This window comes from Arachis duranensis, chromosome 7, assembly GCF_000817695.3.
Source record: "Arachis duranensis cultivar V14167 chromosome 7, aradu.V14167.gnm2.J7QH, whole genome shotgun sequence".
NCBI lineage: Eukaryota > Viridiplantae > Streptophyta > Magnoliopsida > Fabales > Fabaceae > Arachis > Arachis duranensis.
Window position 1 is genome coordinate 61,052,980 of NC_029778.3, and position 13,272 is coordinate 61,066,251.

The 13,272-nt window shown below is 39.4% G+C and overlaps 1 non-coding gene across 1 annotated transcript; it reads right to left on the reverse strand.

The window, feature by feature from the left end:
* Nucleotides 1–3,497: 3,497 nt before the first annotated feature.
* On the reverse strand, nucleotides 3,498–3,605 carry LOC127740900 (small nucleolar RNA R71). The gene has a single exon (XR_008001756.1). It is a non-coding gene; the product is annotated as a small nucleolar RNA R71 (small nucleolar RNA).
* Between the last annotated feature and the right edge of the window lie 9,667 nt (nucleotides 3,606–13,272).

The following is a 13,272-nucleotide window of genomic DNA, read 5'->3' on the forward strand; positions in this document are numbered from 1 at the left end:
AGGATCTAACTACATTTAGGGATGTTTTTATTAGTTTTTATGCTAAATTCATATTTCTGGACTTTACATTGAGTTTTTGTGTTTTTCTGTGATTTCGGGTATTTTTTGGCTGAAATTGAGGGACCTGAGCAAAACTCTGATAAGGAGGCTGACAAAGGACTGCTGATGCTGTTGGATTCTGATCTCCCTTCACTCGAAATGGATTTTCTAGAGCTGCAGAACTCCAAATGGCGCGCTCGTAACGGAGTTGGAAAGTAGACATTCAGAGCTTTCTAGCAATATATAATAGTCCATACTTTGTTCGAGATTAGACGACGCAAACTGGCGTTCAACGCCAGTCCCATGCTGCATTCTGGAGTAAAACGCCAGAAACACGTCACAAACCAGAGTTAAACGCCAAAAACACGTTACAACTTGGCATTTAACTCCAAGAGAAGCCTCTGCACGTGTAAAGCTCAAGCTCAGCCCAAGCACACATCAAGTAGGCCCTGGAAGTGGAGTTCTGCATCAATTACTTACTTCTGTAAACCCTGGTAGCTAGTTTAGTATAAATAGAACTTTTTACTTTTGTACTAGCGTTCGGTCTTTGACTGTCTAGACTTTTGACCATTTGGTCTTTTGATCATTCAGGAGGCCTGGCCATTCGGCCATGCCTGGACCATCACTTATGTATTTTCAATGGTGGAGTTTCTACACACCATAGATTAAGGGTGTGGAGCTCTGCTGTACCTCGAATTTTAATGCAATTACTACTATTTTCTATTCAATTCAGCTTATTCTTGTTCTAAGATATTTGTTGCACTTCAACTTGATGGATGTGATGATCCGTGACACTCATCATCATCCTTATGAAAGCGTGACTGACAACCACTTCCATTCTACCTTAGAACGAGTGAATATCTCTTGGATTCCTTAACCAGAATCTTCGTGGTATAAGTTAGAATTATTGGCGGCCACTCTTGAGAATCCGGAAGGTCTAAACCTTGTCTGTGGTATTCCAAGTAGGATTCAAGGATTGAATGACTGTGACGAGCTTCAAACTCGCGATTGTTGGGCGTGGTGACAGACGCAAAAGAATCAATGGATTCTATTCCGACATGATCGAGAACCGACAGATGATTAGCGGTGCTGTGACAGAGCATTTGGACCATTTTCACTAAGAGGATGGGATGTAGCCATCGACAATAGTGATGCCCTACATACAGCTTGCCATGGAAAGGAGTATGAAAAATTGGATGAAAGCAGTAGGAAAGCAGAGATTCAACAGGAACTAGCATCTATATTCACTTATCTGAAATTCCCACCAATGAATTACATAAGTATTTCTATCTTTATTTTATGCTTTGATTATTATAATTTTTGAAAACCATTATAACTATTTGAATCCGCCTAACTAAAATTTACATGACCATAACTTGCTTCATACCAACAATCTCCGTAGGATCGACCCTTACTCACATAAGGTATTACTTGGACGACCCAGTACACTTGCTAGTTAGTTGTGCGAAGTTGTGACAAAGTGTGATTCATGTTTGAGAGCGCTACCAAGTCTTTGGCGCCATTGTTGATGATTACAATTTCGTGCACCAAGTTTTTGGCGCCGTTGCCGGGGATTGTTCTAGTTTGGACAACTGACGGTTCATCTTGTTGCTCAGATTAGGTAATTTTCTTTTCAAAAAGTTTTCAAAAATATTTTTTTTAAAAAAAAATTTCTTTGTTTTCATTTTTTTCAAAAATTATTTTCAAAAAAAACCAAAAAAAATTTGTAAAATCATAAAAATCAAAAATATTTTGTATTTCTTGTTTGAGTCTAGAGTCAACTTTTAAGTTTGGTGTCAATTGCATGTTTTTAAAATATATGCACTCTTTTTTTTGAAAATTCATGCATGTGTTCTTCATGACCTTCAAGTTGTTCTTGATAAGTCTTCTTGTTTGATCTTGATATTTTCTTGTTTTGTGTTTTTTGTTGTTTTTCATATGCATTCTTGCATTCATAGTGTCTAAACATGAAAAATTTCTAAGTTTGGTGTCTTGCTTAAAAAATTCAAAAATAAAAAAATATCTTTTCCTTTTTTTCTCATAAATTTCGAAAATTTGAGTTGACTTCCAAAAATTTTTAAAACTTAGCTATTTCTTATAAGTCAAGTCAAATTTTCAATTTTAAAAATCCTATCTTTTCAAAACTTTTTCAAAAATCAAATCTTTTTCATTTTTATTTTATGATTTTTGAAAATTTAAAAATATTTTTTTCAAAATCTTTTTCTTATCTTTATTTCAAAATTTTGAAAACTTTACTAACAATTAATGTGGTTGATTAAAAATTTGAAGTTTGTTACTTTCTTGTTAAGAAAGGTTCAATCTTTAAATTCTAGAGTCATATCTTTAGTTTCTTGTTAGTCAAGTAATTAATTTTCGTTTTAAAAATCAAATCTTTTCCAAAATATCTTTTTCAATCATATCTTTTCAAAATATCTTTTTCAAATCATATCTTTTTCAAAATTGATTTCAAAAATCTTTTCTAACTTCTTATCTTTTCAAAATTGATTTTCAAATCTTTTTCAACTAACTAATTGACTTTTTCTTTGTTTCTTATCTTTTTCAAAACCACTTAACTACTTTTCTCTTTCTTATTTTCGAAAATCACTTCCCTCTTTTTCAAAATTCTTTTAATTAACTAATTGTTTCAAATTTTAATTTTAATTTTAATTCTTCTAATTTTCGAAAATCACTAACCCTTTTTCAAAATTAATTTTTGAAATTCTCTCTCTCATCTCTTTCTATTTATTTATTTAATTACTAACACTTCTCTTCATCCTGAAATTCGAACCCTCTCCTCCCTCTGAGTTTGAATTTTCCTCGTTTCCTTCTTCTATTCTTTTCTTCTTCTACTAACATAAAGGAATCTCTCTACTGTGGCAAAGAGGATCCCTATTATTATTTTCTATTCCCTTCTTTTTCATATGAGCAGGAACAAGGAAAAAGACATTCTTGTTGAAGCTGATCCTAAACCTGAAAGGACTCTGAAGAGGAAACTAAGAGAAGCTAAATTACAACAAGCCAGAGACAACCTTACTGAAATTTTTGAACAAGAAAATGATAGGGCAGTCAAACCCAACAACAATAATGCAAGGAGGATGCTTAGTGATTATACTACACCTACTTTCAAATTTGATGGAAGAAGCATCTCAATTCCTCCCGTTGGAGCAAACAATTTTGAGCTGAAGCCTCAGCTAGTTGCTCTAATGCAACAGAACTACAAGTTCCATGGACTTCCATCAGAAGATCCCTATCAGTTTTTAACTGAATTCTTGCAGATCTGTGAGACTGTTAAGACTAATGGAGTAGATCCTGAAGTCTATAGGCTCATGCTTTTCCCTTTTGCTGTAAGAGACAGAGCTAGAACATGGTTGGATTCACAACCTAAAGATAGCCTGGACTCTTGGGATAAGCTGGTCACGGCCTTCTTGGCTAAATTCTTTCCTTTTCAAAAGCTGAACAAGCTTAGAGTGGATGTTCAGACCTTCAAACAAAAAGATGATGAATCCCTCTATGAAGCTTGGGAAAGATACAAGCAGATGACCAAAAGGTGTCCTTCTGACATGCTTTCAGAGTGGACCATTCTGGATATATTCTATTATGGTCTATCTGAGTTTTCCAAGATGTCACTGGACCATTCTGCAGGTGGATCTATTCACCTAAAGAAAACACCTGCAGAAGCTCAAGAACTTATTAACATGGTTGCAAATAACCAATTCATGTACACTTCTGAGAGGAATTCCGTGAATAATGGGATGCCTCAGAGGAAGGGAGTTCTTAAAATTGATGCTATGAATGCCATATTGGCTCAGAACAAAATGTTGACTCAGTAAGTCAACATGATTTCTCAAAGTCTGAATGGATGGCAAAATGCATCCAACAGTACTAAAGAGGCATCTTCTGAAGAAGAAGCTTATGATCCTGAGAACCTTGCAATGGCAGAGGTGAATTACATGGGTGAATCTTATGGGAACACCTATAATTCCTCATGGAGAAATCATCCAAATTTCTCATGGAAAGATCAACAAAGGCCTCAACAAGGCTTTAATAATGGTGGAAGAAACAGACTTAGCAATAGCAAGCCTTTTCCATCATCTTCTCAGCAACAAACAGAGAATTCTGAGCAAAGCCCCTCTAGCTTAGCAAACATAGTCTCTGATCTGTCTAAGGCCACTTTAAGTTTCACGAGTGAAACAAGGTCCTCCATTAGAAATTTAGAGGCACAAGTGGGCCAACTGTGTAAGAAAATCACTAAAACTCCTCCTAGTACTCTCCCAAGCAATACTGAAGAGAATCCATAAAGAGAGTGCAAGGCCATTGATATAATCAAAATGGCCGAACCTAGAGAGGAAGGGGAGGACGTGAATCCCAATGAGGAAGACCTCATGGGATGTCTCCCAAACAAGAAGGAGTTCCCTATTGAGAACCTAAAGGAATCTGAGGTTCATATAGAGACCATAGAGATTCCTTTAAACCTTTTTCGGCTATTCATGAGCTCTGAAAACTATTCTTCCTTTGAAGAGGATGAAGTGTAATTGGAGAGCAAGTTGCTTAATATCTAGGAGCCATCATGAAGCTGAATGCCAAGTTGTTTGGTAATAAGACTTGGGAATATGCACCTCCTTTGCTCATTAGTGAACTAGATACATGAGTTCATCAAACTTTACCTCAAAAGAAACAAGATCCTAGTAAATTCCTAATACCTTGTACCATATGCACCATGACCTTTGAGAAGGCTCTGTGTGACCTGGGATCAAGTATAAATCTTATGTCACTCTCTGTAATGGAAAAACTAGGGATCTTTGAGGTATAGGCTGCCACATTCTCATTACAAATGGCAGACAAGTCAGTAAGACAAGCTTATGGATTGGTAGAGGATGTGTTAGTAAAGGTTAAAGGTCTTTACATCCTTGCTGATTTCATAATCTTAGACACTAGGAAGCAGGAGGATGAATGCATCATCCTTGGAAGACCTTTCCTAGCCACAGCAGGAGCTGTGATTGATGTTGATAGAGGAGAGCTAGTCCTTCAATTAAATGGGGACTACCTTGTGTTTAAAGCTCAAGGATATTCCTCTACAACCATGGAGAGGAAGCATGAAAAGCTTCTCTCAATACAGAGTCAAACAAAGCCCCCACAATCAAACTCTAAGTTTGGTGTTGGGAGGCCACAACCAAACTCTAAGTTTGGTATTGAACCCCCACATTCAAACTCTAAGTTTGGTGTTGGGAGTCCACAATATTGACCTGATCACCTGTGAAGCTCCATGAGAGCACACTGTCAAGCTAGTGACATTAAAGAAGTACTTATTGGGAGGCAACCCAATCTTTATTTATCTAATTTTATTTTTATTTTTCTTTTATGTTTTATTAGGTTCATGATCATGTGGAGTCACAAAACAAATACTAAAATTAAAAACAGCAGAAGAAAAAGCACACCCTGGAGGAAGAGCTTGCTGGCATTTGAACGCCAGTAAGGAGCATCTGGCTGGTGTTCAACGCCAGAACAGAGCATGAATATGGCGTTGAACGCCAGAAACAAGCAACAATCTGGCGTTTAAATGCCAGGATTACACCTTGTGGAGAGCTGGTATTATACGCCATAAACAAGCATGGAACTGGCGTTCAACGCCAGAAACATGCTGCAGACTGGCGTTGAACGCCCAAAATAAGCATAGAACTAGCATTTAACGCCAAAAACACACAATAATCTGGAGTTAAACACCAGGATTGCATGCAGAGGGTGTTTTACATGCCTAATTGGTGCAGGGATGATAAATCCTTGACACCTCAAGATCTGTGGACCCCACAGGATACCTCAGGATCTGTGGACCCCACAGGATAACCTCAGGATCTATGGACCCCATAGGATCCCTACCTACCTCAACTCACCTTCTCTCTTCTTCACACAATCCAATAACACTATACCCTCCACCATCACCTCTCACCACTCACATCCATCCTCTCTAACCCATAAACCTCACCTACCTTCAAATTCAAAATTTCTTTCCCACCCAAACCCACCCTACATGACCGAACCATACACCACTCTCCCTCTCCTCCATATCTTCTTCTTCTTCATCTATTCTTTCCTTTGCTCGAGGGCGAGCAACATTCTAAGTTTGGTGTGGTAAAAGCATAGCTTTTTTGTTTTTCCATAACCATTGATGGCACCTAAGGCCGGAGAAACCTCTAGAAAGAGGAAAGGAAAGACAAAAGCTTCCACCTCCGAGTCATGGGAGATGGAGAGATTCATCTCAAGGATCCATAGCTCAATAGTAGAGCATTTGACTGCACATCAAGAAATCCCTGAGATGCCTCAAGGGATACATTTTCCTCCACACAACTATTGGGAGCAACTAAGGATAGGAGCACCAAAATCACTAGGGATCAAGCAACAAAGGCAAGGAAGAGACATAGAAGAGCTCAAAAGTACCATTGGTTCTCCAAGAGGAAGGCGCCACCATCACTAAGGTGGACTCATTCCTTAACTTCCTTGTTCTTATCTCTTTGTTTTTTTCGATTTTTATGCTATATGTTTGTCTATATTTGTGTCTTTACTTCATGATCATTAGTATTTAGTGTCTATGTCTTAAGGCTATGAATAATTTCATGAATCCTTCACCTCTCTTAAATGAAAAATGTTTCTAATACAAAAAAAACAAGAAGTACATGAGTTTCGAATTTATCCTTGAAATTAGTTTAATTATATTGATGTGGTGACAATACTTTTTATTTTCTGAATGAATGCTTGAACTATGCATATTTTTTATCTTGTTGTTTATGAATGTTAAAAGTGTTGGCTCTTGAAAGAATGATGAACAAGAAAAATACTATTGATGATCTGAAAAATCATAAAATTGATTCTTAAAGCGAGAAAAATCAGTGAAAAAGAAAAAGCTTGCGAAAAAAAGTGGCAAAAAAATAAAAGAAAAAAAGAAAAAGCAAGCAGAAAAAGCCAATAGCCCTTAAAACCAAAAGGCAAAGGTCAAAGCTGAGTCACAATTTGAAAAGGTTCACCCAGTTATGTGTCTGTGGCATTTATGTATCCGGTGGTAATACTGGAAAACAAAGTGCTTAGGGCCACAGCCAAGACTCATAAAAGTACCTCTGTTCAAGAATCAACAAACTTAACTAGGAGAATTAATAACATTATCTGAAGTCTGAGTTCCTATAGATGCCAATCATTCTAAACTTCAAAGGATAAAGTGAGATGCCAAAACTGTTCAGAAGCAAAAAGCTACAAGTCCCGCTCATCTAGTTAGAACTAAAATTCATTGATATTTTGGGATTTATAGTATATTCTCTTCTTTTTATCCTATTTGATTTTCAGTTGCTTGGGGACAAGCAACAATTTAAGTTTGGTGTTGTGATGAGCGGATAATTTATACGCTTTTTGGCATTGTTTTTAGGTAGTTTCTAGTAGGATCTAGCTATTTTTAGGGATGTTTTTATTAATTTTTATGATAAATTCATATTTCTGGACTTTACTATGAGTTTGTGTGTTTTTCTATGATTTCAGGTATTTTCTGGCTGAAATTGAGGGACCTGAGCAAAACTCTGATAAGGAGGCTGACAAAGGACTGCTGATGTTGTTAGATTCTGACCTCCCTGCACTTGAAATGGATTTTCTGGAGCTACAGAAGTCCAAATAGCACTCTCAATGGTGTTAGAAAGTAGACATCCAGAGCTTTCCAACAATATACAATAGTCCATACTTTGTTCGAGATTAGACGACGCAAACTGGCATTCAACACCAGTCCCATGCTGCATTCTGGAGTAAAATGCCAGAAACACATCACAAACCAGAGTTAAATGCCAAAAACACGTTACAACTTGGCGTTTAACTCCAAGAGAAGCCTCTGCACGTGTAAAGCTCAAGCTCAGCCCAAGCACACATCAAGTGGGCCCCGGAAGTGGATTTCTGCATCAATTACTTACTTATGTAAACCCTAGTAGCTAGTTTAGTATAAATAGAACTTTTTACTATTGTACTAGTGTCCGGTCTTTGACTGCCTAGTCTTTTGACCATTCGGTCTTTTGATCATTCAGGGGGGCTGGCCATTCGGCCATGCCTGGACCATCACTTATGTATTTTCAACGGTGGAGTTTCTACACACTATAGATTAAGGGTGTGGAGCTTTGCTGTACCTCAAGTTTTAATGTAATTACTACTATTTTCTATTCAATTCAGCTTATTCTTGTTCTAAGATATTCATTTCACTTCAACTTGATGGATGTGATGATCCGTGATACTCATCGTCATCCATCCTTATGAACGTGTGACTGACAACCACTTCTGTTGTACCTTAGAACGAGCGAATATCTCTTGGATTCCTTAACCAGAATCTTCGTGGTATAAGCTAGAATTATTGGCGGCCACTCTTGAGAATCCGGAAGGTCTAAACCCTATCTGTGGTATTCCAAGTAGGATTCAATGATTGAATGACTGTGACGAGCTTTAAACTCGCGATTGTTGGGCGTGGTGACAGACGCAAAAGAATCAATGGATTCTATTCCGACATGATCGAGAACCGGCAGATGATTAGCCGTGTTGTGACAGAGCATTTGGACCATTTTCACTGAGAGGATGGGATGTAGCCATTGACAACGGTGATGCCCTACATACAGCTTGCCATGGAAAGGAGTATGAAGAATTGGATGAAAGTAGTAGGAAAGCAGAGATTCAAAAGGAACTAGCATCTCTATGCACTTATCTGAAATTCCCACCAATGAATTACATAAGTATTTCTATCTTTATTTTATGCTTTGATTATTATAATTTTCGAAAACCATTATAACTATTTGAATCTGCCTAACTGAGATTTACAAGATGACCATAGCTTGCTTCATACCAACAATCTCCGTAAGATCGACCCTTACTCATGTAAGGTATTACTTGGACGACCCAGTGCACTTGCTGGTTAGTTGTGCGAAGTTGTGACAAAGTGTGATTCACATTTGAGAGCGCTACCAAGTCTTTGGCGCCATTATTGATGATCATAATTTCGTGCACCAAGTCTGTAGTGGTTCACCAAAAGAAATATATGCCAGAGATGGCGACCTCCCCACACTTAAATAATAGCATCGTCCTCGATGCTCACTTAAACTGGATGTGAGGAAGGGTCATTTCTGAAAGGATGAGCTACCAGTGTCTCGGTGGTAAGCTGAGGGTCTGCAGTCTCTGTGAGTGTAGGAGGAGTAGTCTGCTGAAGTAGAGGCTCTGTCTGTAGAGGAATGTTCGGATCAGCGGCCTGTAGCTGGTGGTGCTCCTTATGATGTGGTGCAGTGTGATCAGGTCCTCCCTGCTCAGCCTGGGTAGGTGCCTCCTCCTCATGATCACTCACCTCCTTCTCAGATGTGTTGGAGAGCGTGTCGGGCTTGGAGGGGATGTCACCACCAGATCGAATCATCAGCTTGAGGTGCTCATAACGCCGCTTGTGGCGACACTCAGACCTCTCATAACGTCACCTGTTGTGACATTCAGACCTCTCAAAGTGCTGCTGGTGACGGCGCTCCATCTGGTCTAAGCGGTCAAAGAGTCAGTCCACCAGAAGATAGACGGGCTCAAGAGCAGGTGGGGGTGCAGTGGGTGGTGCTGGGTGTGTGGAAGCAGAAGAAGCAGCTGAAGAAGTAGCTTCCTCAGCAGAATCAGTGAGAAATGGAGGTCGGTAGCCGAAAGCTTGAAACTTTCGACTATGAGGGATGATCTTTCTGCATTCCGCGGCGGGTGGCTTTTCATCAGCAACCTCCCAAGGAACCTCAGCTCGACAACCCAACTGAGTAATCAGGAATGGAAAGGGGAGGGTGCCTCTAACATGGACTCTGGTCATGTAATGCCGGATGAAGCAAGGTAGATATAAGTCCTTACTCGTCATCACACACCAGATGAGGATAATCATAGCAGCTGGCACCTCCATCTCATGAGTGCTCGGCATCATGTAGTTATTCAAAATCTATTGCCATAGCCGAGCCTCATCATTCAGATAAATGAGTCTAATTTCCTTGGGTACCACTGTGCTCTTTTCCATGACCTATGGAACAGTAGGATCAAGAGTGATATCCCGTTTCACTGTATCCCAATCAAACCTCATGAATCTCATATCCTCCTCAGCTTTCTGGTAACCATCTGGCTGATCTGATTTAGGTGGGAGCTGGAGGATGTCTTCAATTGCTTCCTCAGTAACCAGAACTTGCTTGCCTCTGAGCTGTACTGCATCCAGGGAGGATAGAAAATAGTTACAGTAAAATTCTCTGACCCAGGATGAGTTGATCTCAGTCAAGTTTCTCTCCAGGAAGAACCAGCCTCTCTGTTTGATCTGATCTGAAGTGTACTACCGGAGTTCCTCTGGAATTTTGAGTGCCTTTCCAGGTACAGGTTCCTGGATGTGGCAAAAATTGGGTACTTCAGCTCAGTATTTGTTTGCAAATTTAACTGGGACAGCCGCAGGTACCAACTGATCAACTTTTTCCTGCGGGGTAAAGTTCTTCTCCTGCCAGGAATCATCATGTAAGATGCCAACAATGGAAATAGAGAATTTTCCTCTTTTCCTTTTGCCAGTGGTGATTTTGCTCTTTCCCCTGCTTTGAGAGTCAGACATCCTGAAAAAATAGAATTTCCAGGATATAAATGAAGAATAAAAGTAGGAAAACAAGTAGGCAAATAGAAAAATAGCAATATAAGCATAAAGGCAAAAGATGAATGAAAGAGGAGTAAAAGCATAAAGTGAGTTGAATATATGATATGTAGAATTTTTGTTAATTAGGAAAACAGTAGTCATGCCATTAGTTAGAAAGTTAGAATGGTTAATAAGTTAAAAGGAGGTTAAAGCAGGGAGTTAAAAAGAAAGTCAAAGTAAGTGGCATGATAACGGTTTCCTAGTTAACAATATTCACAAATGAAAAGAAAAAGCAACTCATATGCAAGCAAGATTGATGAGAATTCAAATGGATAGAAAAGGTGCAAAATCAACATGAAATCATCAATAATGGAATTTAGTAACCAGAGAATCGAAAGGAATAAGAATGCTGGCCCGTGCATTCAAGAATTGATTTGGTTGTCGCTAAGTAGTGCAAAATTGAAAATTGCCAAAACCAATTCCTAAATGTACAAAGGAAATGATTTACAGAAAATTGGGCAGCATTCTGGCTAAAATCGGATGTTCCCGAGAAACAAACAGCAAGAAAATAAAACAGTTCATATGAATTGAAAGACGGCTGCAAATAGACACAAAGAATATGAAAGAGCAGTGTAACAACAGCATGGAACAGTAAAGAACACCATATGAACAGTATTAACATCACAGTCAGGGTGAAATTGCTGAATAGGTAAAACAAGCAACAGGTACGGCGCAATTATCAGGCCTAAATCCACTAACCACATCCTAGCTACCTAACCACCTAGAATCCACTACGAACATGCATCTCTAACTATCCTAAATTGAACAAATTCTGATAAATACGCAACTAACGAGAAATGAAAAGGAAATTGGTATACGGAAGAACCTGGTATGTGTAAGAACAAGGGATAGGGCAGAGGGAAGGTGGTGGTGATGCGGCGGCGCTGGAGGAAGCACGGCGGCGCAGTGGTGGAAGATGGCCATCGGAGTTTGCCCGCGATGGGGGGCAGTGGCGGAGTATGGTGAGAGAAAAGAAGAAGGGAAGAAAGAAGAGAGGGAGCGTCGCAGCGGGTCTGGGTGGTCGAGGGTGGTTTGAGGGAGCGTCGCAGCGGGTCTGGGTGGTCGAGGGTGGTTTGGCGGCGGTCGCGGTGGTTTGGGCGGCTTGGGGTGGTTGAGGGAGAGAGAGTTGCATAGGAGGGGGTGAGGGTTAGGGTTTGGGGGATGCGACAGGTTAGGGTTTGCATGATTTGGGGTTAGTGATCACAAATCCACGCGAACGTGTAGAGAATGCGATCGCGCGAGTAGGGTGAAATAGGGTTGACACGGATGCGTGGTTGACACAATCGTGTGGGTTGGATAAAAGATTGGTGACGCGAACTCGTGAAGCACATGAATGCATCACTGGAATATGTGCTAGACGCACAGTTCCAGCGTCGTTCTCGCGCAACTCTCTGTTTTAATTTAGGGGGCCATAATATCCATGCGACGTGATCGCGTCGCTCATGCTTTCACGTGGGATGGTTGTTGTGCAAGGGACACATTCGCGTTAGGGACGCGCACGCGTGGGTTGTTTTGTGCTAAACGCACACCAGCCACGTGATTCCAGCCCAAATTTTTTAGCGTTGGATCTTTACACCGATATCCAGATCACGCGTTCGCGTGAGTGACGCGGACGCATGGGAGGCATTTTTCGCAACTGACGCGAGCGCGTAGGGCACGCGGTCGCGTGGAACAATTTAATTCCCTACTTTTTTTATCATCCCATGTTCCCATAAAATTCTCTACACTTAAATTATACACAATATCTATCTTAAGCTAACCAAGGATTCAAGTTGGGATTTTTATTTTGTTTTTCTGCTTAAGGCTAGTAATGTGGTTATGAAATAGAAGGGTGTTAAACGGCTCAAGGGGGCTAACAAAGATGGCATAAAAGGTAGGTTTATTTGGGATAAGTGAGCAAAAATACAAAAAATAGCCTCAATCATATGCAGGCATGTAAATATACCAAACAATGGATATATAGATTGGAACAAAATCTAGATTGCAGTTATAGAGAAGGAAACACACAAGAATAAAATTCATGGTTTAAATAATGTAACCATGTAAATAAGCTCAAAATCTTACAGGTTGTGTGTTCTTTGGGTCAAAAACCATGTTCCAAATACAACTTCAAACAAATTTAACAGATAGAAAATTTTAATTTTTTTTAAATTTAAAATTGTGAAATTTTTCAAAAATAGGTTCTTAGAAAGAAACTTATTATTTTTCAACCAAGTAGTAACTAAATGCATAAAATCAAACAAACATGCAATGAAACATGCAAATGCAACTACTAACAAATTAACATTGGTATTGAAAAAAAGAAGTAACTAACCCACAGAGATCGGTATCGACTTCCCCACACTTAAAGATTGCACCGTCCTCGATGTATGCTAAGATGTACATGTGGATGAGTGGCTCTGCAGCTAGTGCTCTTTTTGTTCCTTTCCTTGCCAGTGGTTTGGGAGTAGCTTTCTCTTTACCTTTCTTGGTGGCCATCCTGAAAGGAAAAGAGTAAAGACATTAAAACTTCAAGGATTAGAGCAAGGAAGAGAATGGAAAAGGCGGTAATCAGTGCA